Consider the following 9,275-nt stretch of genomic DNA (forward strand, 5'->3'; position numbering starts at 1 on the left):
AGTCCAACCAGCCACGTGTTCTAGGTAGGAGATCTGTCTTCCACGTTACTGGAACACATAGATTCTACAAAAAAAGGACTCCTCCACAGTCCTTTTTGCATGTTTAGTATTTTGATGGATTTTCTAATTATCTTCATTTAGCTTTATGTCAAACTAAAGAGTCGCAGCTGCTGAAAGCACAGGTTCGGGAGGCCGACTCAAGGGTTCAAATCCCAGCACTTCCACTTACCAGCTGTGTGACTTTCAGGACGTTACTTAACCTCTTCGTGCCTCACTTTCCTCCTATGTAAAATGAATATGGGAGTGACACTCACTTTATACTATTGCTGTGAGCATTAAATGAGTTGATTAACATAAAAACACTTGTTTACGCTGGGTGGGGGGAAATACCACACGGGACATTTCACAAAGGAAGTGAAAGCAAGGCCAGGTTTCCAAGTGACTATAGACAGCTTTGTCGGTGGTGGGAAATGCAGCCTGAGTGTCTTACCAGTAACTTCTAGAGAGTTCCTTCGTTTTCTGTATTTTGTCTGTAACGTGTTCTTGATCTCACACTGACATTACTAATGAAATTATTTCAAGTGTTTGGCGTCTCACTGGGGCTCGAGAGTCAGAGTGGAGGCCAAGTGGGCTAACCATAACAAGATGATCGTGGTGTTTGTTGCAAAATCTGGGGAGATTGCATCGTTTACACTGAACAGGGATGTATTTCCTGTGCATAACAAACGGGGGTCACTGTGATTCCAGCACACACGTGCATCCGTGTTACAGAGAAGGCTCGGGAACTCCTTCAGCCACTGCCTACCTCTGGGACACCGTCAAACAGCGCAATTTGAAGACGATGGGCTCTGTGGTCGGCCATCCCTGGGTTTCGGTCCCACTTCTGCCTCTTGCTTGCTTGTGTGAACTTAAAGTAGTAATTTATCTGCTCTGAGCCTCAGTGGTCTCTTCTGTAGAAATGAATAAAGTAATTGCTCCTCAGATTGCCTCGTGGCACAATCCCGGGGGGTGCCGATCACAACATAGCCTATACTGATAGCACCTGCTGTATAAGGTGGTCGTGAGGATTACACGAGCTGGTTTCTGTACGGCAGTTAGCTCAGTGGGCACACAGAACGCACTCAGTAAATATGAGTTGATCTTCTTAGTTATATTACGTGCAGAAGTACTTCTGATAGCCATCCTAATAGCAGAAGAGTGCACAGTCAGGCAAATTAATGAGAAAAGCTTTCTGAGGAGATTCAGAGGTTTTAACCGGATTTGAGAGGTAGAGAGGAATCTATTTCGGCAAAGAAGACGGGGGTGAATGTTTTGGGAAGGAAGAAGAGGGAACAGGTGTCTGTGTGACCAAAATGAGATACTTGGACGCAGCTCAGGCCTGTCCTCAGGGCACTGTTGGGCCCCTGCCAGTAGTGGGGAATCCCAGAAGCTTCTCAGGCTTGGCTGCAGAAGGAAACAGACATCTCCCATGGAGAGAAAGGGAAATCGCAGAGCCGCTGTCTGGTGGTGCCTGAGATTGGGGCCAAACCAGCCAGCAGACAGATTTGTAAGGGGTCAAGGGAGCTGGCAGGGTAATGGCTTGAGGGTCAGCTCAGGACTCTCTGGCCATGTGGGAAGCTGAGCTGGAGGCTTTTTGCTCCCAAGTTAGCAGGGCTAGTTCAGTGACTTCTTCCCAGATGTTCAAAGTACTTGTCCCCTATATGCCATCTTTTGGGGTTGCCTCCGTGGAAGGACGGAGAGCGCTATGCAGGAAAGACCAAAGCAAACCATGAGAGTTTTAAAACCGGTCTGAGCTTCCAAAAGATGATCGTGGGATTGTGGGAAAGACAGCCAGACCAGGCTGTGCTGCTTTCTTGTTGGGCCCCCTATTTCCTGTGTGTCCCTCCAGCTCCACGCTTCACTCTGTTCTGGGTCTGACTTGTTTTGATGCATTGGCAGACTCCTTTACCTTCTGGCTTCTGGCTGGGCTCAGCCAATGGTAGTCTGTGGATGAGAGACCAGCAGAGAGAGAAGTCGGGGTATTTATTCCCCTGGCTCCCTCCACAGACCAGTAATATGATTGAGAGTCCCTGCTCTTCTTGAGGAGGTCCCTTTTCCAAAGCTCGCTCTCTCCTGGTTCAGATGACTATCTTCTCTGTCCATTCAGGCCTAGGGGTGGTGATAGCTCCTCAGTTGTTAGTAGCCCCTGGTCCCCATGCTGTCTCCTGTGGTTCTCCTACACCACCTATACCATTAGATAGAAACCCTCTTCAAATTACTCTAATTTGGGGCACCTCGGGGGCTCAGTCGGTTAAGCATCCGACTTCGGCTCGGGTCATGATCTGATAGTTCATGAGTTCAAGTTCCGCACTGGGCTCTGTGCTCACAGCTCAGAGCCTGGAGCCTGCTTCGGATTCTGTGTCTCCGTCTCTCTTCGCCCCTCCCCTGCTTGCGCGCGCGCTCTCTCTCTCTCTCTCTCTCTCAAAGTAAATAGGCAAACATTAAAAAAATTCAAATTACTCTAATTTGAGCGTTCCATCTGTTTTCAGTTGGGACCCTGATGGAGACATTTGCCAAATAACGATTCTTTGGGTGGACTTCAGGAGACAGAGAGAATGTGAATTATTGTCTTGTGTGCCTAAAGCCTGAAGTATAGACTTGAGACATATCTGTCCAAGCTTTTAGGCAAGAGCTCCGAGTGTACACGCTCAGCCCCATTCCACCCTTCCGCTCTATTTCTTTTGGATTTGCTTTGCACACAGGCATGTTCTCCACCTGGCAACCCCCAGTAGTCCCAAGCTTCTCTCCACCTGATGTCAAGTCCAAAGGCAGGTTCATCTGTTTCCCAATGGACTCAACAAAGTTCCAGGATTCTCATTGACTCGGCATGAGTTACAAGTCTAATCTCAAACCATTCCCTGTGACCAGAGGGATAGAGTAAGAGACTTGCCAGACCTGAGTCACATATCCGCCCCTGGAGCTTGAAATAGAGGTGTCAACCCCACCCAAATCACGCGGCCTGAGAGTGGGGGAGGGCTGTTGCCAAAAGACAGTGAAGGTACTCTAACCCAAAGAGTAGGATGGCTGCCCAGGAAGCAAAACTACAAGAGTCTATATAACGCCTGGCTGTGTGAATTCCGATACCTGACCCACCCTCTGGAACTTTGGTGTCCTCTCCTCCGAGAGCACTAAAAATAGCTAACGAATATTGAGCAGCTAGGGTACACAAGGCCCTAGGCTAAGGGTTTTAAATGAATTTTTGTTTGGCAGGTACCATTATTTCCCCCACTTTATCGATGAGCAAACCAAGAGTCGGAAAAGTAAGGTCGCGTTTCCGGGATCACAAAAGCCTAGATGTAGCTAGAATTTGAACCCAGATTTGTCTGACCCAAGAGCACGCACCGTTATAACAGACTGCCTCTCATTTTGGAGGCCAGCTTGCAGGGGTGTTGGAGGATTCAAAGAGATACGATAAAAATAACGTATCCAACATTTATTGTACTCTTGCTGGGCTCTACATGGATTCATATTCATATTCCCTGCCACAGCTCTCTCAGCCCTGAAAGCACCTGACACAGCCCCCGGCCCGGTAGGAACTCAGAGTGGCTTCTCTCTCCTCCTCCTGCCTGCCTTTTCTTTTCACGTTGGTTCAAGTATCTCTGCAGCGTTGACCATTCTTGGTTCTTTGATGTTGCACAGGGTCTCTGAGCCATTTCCCCGGTTGCCCAGAAGCTGAGAAGAACCAGGTTCAGGGCCTCAAGATATTGGAAAAGTCCTGATAGGGGGACAGGGCCCAACCAGAGGAGAGCAGGAGGGAAAACGGATATAGGGATGTGATGTGATGTGATGTGATGTGATGTGATGTGATGTGATGTGATGTGATGTAACGTCACCGCATCAGTGTTTTCCCCCCTGAGCAGCTTTGGACACTTCTCTGGAGGACTGGGGTTTACCCCTATTGGGGAAGTGAGGTGCAGAGGCCTGATGAGTTCAAGGTTTCCCAGCTAGCTGGTGGGAAGACAGATATACATTCTGGTTTGCTCTCCAATCCCCCGCATTGCTTCTTTCTGAGGCTGGTTGTCCATTATCTTTGACTCTTCCTCTATTCTCTCTGTCCAGTCAGGTGCCAGGCCTTGGTGTTTCCCCCAGAGGACTGTTGTTACCTGAGAGATTGTTTGTTGAGAACTTTGGTTGAGTTTTCTCCATTCGGGGTTGAGGGTAGAGGCTGTATCTTTCTTTTTTCTGTTTCTAGCCACCGAGGAATTGAACTTAATCATAGTGATGATTTATTCAAAGCCTCCCGTGAACCAGTTACTTTACTGTCAAATTTGATCCTCACAACGACCTTGTGTTATAGCTACTGCTTTTTAAAAAAAGTTTATTTATTTTGAGAGGGGTGAGGGGCAGAGAGAAGGAGACAGAGAATCCCAAGCAGGCTCCGCACTGTCAGTGTGGAGCCCGACGTGGGGCTCGATGGAACTCACAAACTGTGAGATCATAACTTGAACCGAAACCAAGAATCAGATGCTTAACCGACTGAGCCACCCAGGTGCCCCAGTTGCTACTGTTTTTATTCCTATTTGACAGAAGGGTCAAGTGCAGCTCTGGGAAGTTAGGTGACTTGTCTAGGGTCACAAGGCTAGCAAGCAGCTGAATGGTAAGCTAGTGAGTAGTTTGGGCCTCTCTCTTGAACTCCAGACTCACGTGTCCCAACTGCCTATTTGACACATCCTCTTGAATGTCCAATGGGCATCTGAGAATGAACATGCCCAAGACTGAGTTCCTGATGTCCCCTCCCTCCTATCCGCTCAGCTAATTGCAACTACATCTTTCAATTGCTCAGGACAAAAACTTTGAGTTATCTTTAGCTTCTTTCTCATACGTCGTAGCTCTAATCCATCAACACATTCTGCCAGCTCCTCCTTCAAAATCCCGACAGAATTGACCACTTCTCACTCTCTCTACTGCTCCCTGTCTGGTCCAACCTATCATCATAAGCCGCTGGTTTCCCTGCTTCTTTCTGCCTTTGCCTTCTTTAATCTGTTCTCAGCAGAGTCAGATGTCACCCTTCTGCTCAAAACCCTTCAGTGGGTAAGTTGATGAGTAAAAGTCAAAGTCCTTACTCTGAGCTATGGGGGATTATCTGAGCTGGTTTCCTGAGACTTCTCTTACCTCATTTCCGGTCTCCCCTCCCCACCATCACTCTGCTACCCGTGCTTTTCCATGCATTCTTACTTGACAGCTTTTGCACGTGCTGGTCACCCTGCCTGGGGGAATCTCTTCCCCAAAATTCTCAACATGACTTGCTTCCGGATCTCTTTTAGGTCTTTCCTCCAATGCCATCTTCTTGGCGGGGCTTGTCCTGGTCACTCTATCCAAAATGTCACACCCTCCAATAATATTTCCTGTTCTCTTTCCCTGTGTTATATATATTTTTCTCCTTAGTACTTACCATCATCTAAGATAACATATATCCTGGTTTATTGTCAGTCTTCCCACTAAAATATATGCTCCATTATACCAGGGTTTTGGTCACTTTTTTTTCACCGTTGAACCCCCAGCTCCTTTAGCAATGCCTGGGACATACTGGGTGTTTAAATATCTGTTGAATAAATGTATGAATGAATGGAATTAGAGGGAGAGATGAGGGCTGTTGACTTATTCCATCGCTCCATGCTACCTCTCCAAACTCAATGGCTCTGTGATATACAAGTAGTTATTGGATGGAATTCATACTAGGCTGGGGTTCTTGGGGAGTCAATTAAATAGCACCCTCCATGCTTCAAAATGTTCTGAGCCACTTGAGAAATAAGATGAGGGAATGAGGCGTATGAAAACCAAAGCAGCAGTATCGATAAAGCTGATATTGGAGTTTGTGGATAGGTGCTTCCTAATAGTGACCCCAGAATTGGACCACCTTAACCACCCACTCACAGGCAATGGCTGATATTGCAGAATTTAAGGCATACAGAAAGAGGGAGAATGCCTCCTCCAGGAAGAGAGGAGTGTGCAGAACTGCACGCATCAGTTTTTTATTCCAAACACACAGATCAATTAAATAGCTTCTTTCTTTTAGGGGAGGAGTGAGTCGCAGGCAGAAAGAAGCCAAGAGGACCACACTAATGGCTGCCTTTCCCGTGGAAGGGAAACCTCAGGAGGAGGCTATGAGTATTTCACATATAACAATCCCCAATTAAAAAAAATAATAGTAGCTTTATCGGTATAGAATTCACACACTGTACAATTCACTCTTCTAAAGTATGTAAGTCAGCGGTGGTTAGCATGTTCACAGTTGTGCAACCATCACCACCCTCTGATTCCAGAATATTTTCATGGCTCCCAAAGAAACCCCATACTTACTAGCAGTCACTCCCCAACCCCCACCAACCCTTGGCAGCCGCTAATCTACTTTCTGTTTCTATGGGTTTGACTCTTCTGGCTGTTTTCTGTACATGGAATCATAAAAGATGTGACTTTTGTGATTGGTTTCTTTCATTTAGCATAATGTCTTCGAGGTTCATTCATTTTGTAGCATGTGTCAGTATTTCGTTCCTTTTTATTGCAAATAATATTCTATTGTACGGACACGCCACATTTTGTTTATCTATTCACTAGCTGATGGACATTTGGGTTGTTTCCACTTCTTGACCATTGTGAATGCTGTTGCTATTAACATTCACATACACATTTTTGTGTGGCTATGTTTTCGTTTCTCCTGGTTATATACCTAGGGGTGTAACTCTATGTGTAACATTTTGAGGAGATGCCAAATTATTTTCCAAAGTGGCTGCACTATTTTACATTCCCGCCAACAGTGTACAGGATTATGAAGGCTCTAATTTCTCCACATCTTCACCAACACTTATTATCATCTTTTTTTTTTAACTTTAGCCATCTTAGTGGGCGTGAAGTGGTATCTATCTCATTGTAATTTTGATTTTGCGCATCTTTTCATGCGCTTATTGGCCATTTGTGTATCTCCTTTGGAGAAATGTTTTTTTCAGATTATTTGCTCATTTTTAAATTGAACTACTCTTACTGTTGAGTTTTAAGAGTTCTTTATGCATTCTAAATACAAGTTCCCTTATTTGGTATATGATTTGCAAGTGTTTTCTCCCATTCTGCGGGGTGTCTTTTCACCATCAAGAGATGGTGTCCATTGAAACACAAAAACTTTTAATGTTTAGAAAGTTCGATTTATCTAATTTTTTCTTTTGTTGCTCATTCTTTTGGTTTCATATCTAAGAAATGATTACCTGACCCAATGTCATGAGGGTTTACTCCTTTTTTTTTTTTTTTTAAGAGTTTTTGGTTTTAGCTCTTACATTTAGGTCTATGATGCATTTTTTTCCTATGATGCATTTTGAATCAATTTGTTTGTATGGCACGAATAGGGGCCCAACTTCATTCTTTTACATATGGATGTCCAGTTGTTGTCTTCATATTTTTGTCTAAAATTCATTGACCATAAATATAAAAAAAAAAGACTGACTTGTATACTTTAGAAGAGTGAATTGGATAGTATGTGAATTGTATATCAATAAAACTATTATTATTATTTTTTAATATGGGGATTGTTACATGTGAAATACTCATAGCCTCCTCCTGATGTTTCCCTACCATGGAAAAGGCATCCGTTAGTGTCATACTCTTGGCTTCTCTCTGCCTGCATAAATATAAGTTTATTTCTAGACTCTCATTTCTATTCCATTAATCTGTATGTTTATTTAAAAATTTTTTTTAATGTTTTTATTTATTTTTGAGACAGAGAGAGACAGAGCATGAGCAGGGGAGGGGCAGAGAGAGAGGGAGACACAGAATCTGAAGCAGGCTCCAGGCTCTGAGCTGTCAGCACAGAGCCTGACGCGGGGCTCGAACTCACAGATTGTGAGATCATGACCTGAGCTGAAGTCGGATGCTAACCGTCTGAGCCACCCAGGTGCCCCTGTATGTTTATTTTTATATCAGTATCACACATTATTTCAGCTATGTAATAGGCTATATAATATGTTTTGAAAATTTGTTTTCGCTATTCTGTGTCGCTTGCATTTCCATGCAAATTTTAGGGTCAATTTCTACAAAAAAAGCCAACTGAGATTTTGACGAGTGTTGATCGCATTGGAGATGTCGATCAGTTTGGGAGCCATTATCATCTTACTCCTCACAATGCTCCATTTATTTCCATCCATGAACCTAAGATTCCACACCCCTGCCCCGATTTACCTGTATTCAGTTTTTCTTTAAATTTCTTCAGTGTTTTATAGTTTTCAGTGCACACGTTTTGTACCTCTTTTGTTAAATTTATTCCTAAATATAATATTCTTCTTGTTGCTGTTTTAAATGAAATTTTCTCAGTTTCTAGATTGTTCATTGCTAGTGATTATGGGCTGAATGCTTATGTCCCTACCAAATTCATGTTGAAATCCTAAAACCCACTGCGACGGTATTAGGAAGGGAGGGGACCCTTTCAGAGCGTGATTAAGTCCCACCCTCATGAATGGGATTAGAGCTCCTATGAAAGGGACCCCAGAGAAAATCGCCAACTGCAGCTTGGAAGAGGGCTTTTACCAGACTCCAAATATGGTGCCCCAACCCTGATTTCAGATTTCCCACCTCCAGAACTGTGAGGAATAAATTTTTGGTTTTTGTGTCACCCAGTCTATGGTATTCTATGACAGCAGCCTGGATGGACTAAGACACTAGCACATAGAAATTCAACTGATTTTTGCGTGTTGATCTTGTGTCCTGAAAACTTGGTCAACTTATTTATTAGGTCTAATTGTGCGTGTGTGTGTGTGTGTGTGTGTATTCCGTAGGATGTTCTATATGTAAGATCATGTTATCTGCAAATAGAAAGAGTGTTACTTCTTACCTTCGAATCTAGGTGTCTGATCTCCGACTCTTATCCTTAACCTTATGTCTTTCTTCTCACACATAGCCTTTAGCTAATCCCCCTCGTGGTTTGCTTTTAATTTGGAGTAGGAATTTGGAGACCTACGTTCTGAGCCAGCTCTGGCTGCTGATCTATTCCTGTTTCTGTAGGTACAAAATTCTTTGAAGAAATGACAAATTAAACTGAAATTACACATGAAAATTGTAAGTTTTTCTCCCTGTATCTACCACATACCAGGCCCCATATTCAGCAGGGCCATCACAATGTTCATCTCTAGAGGCTGCCCATCATATAAAAGGTAACGTGAATAATGCCCCCTGGAGGTGTGTGGCAAGATTGTCCTGATACTAAATGCTTATCTTTTTTTTTTTTTTAATTTTTTTTTCAACATTTATTTATTTTT

Source organism: Prionailurus viverrinus, chromosome C1 (genome assembly GCF_022837055.1).
Source record: "Prionailurus viverrinus isolate Anna chromosome C1, UM_Priviv_1.0, whole genome shotgun sequence".
NCBI lineage: Eukaryota > Metazoa > Chordata > Mammalia > Carnivora > Felidae > Prionailurus > Prionailurus viverrinus.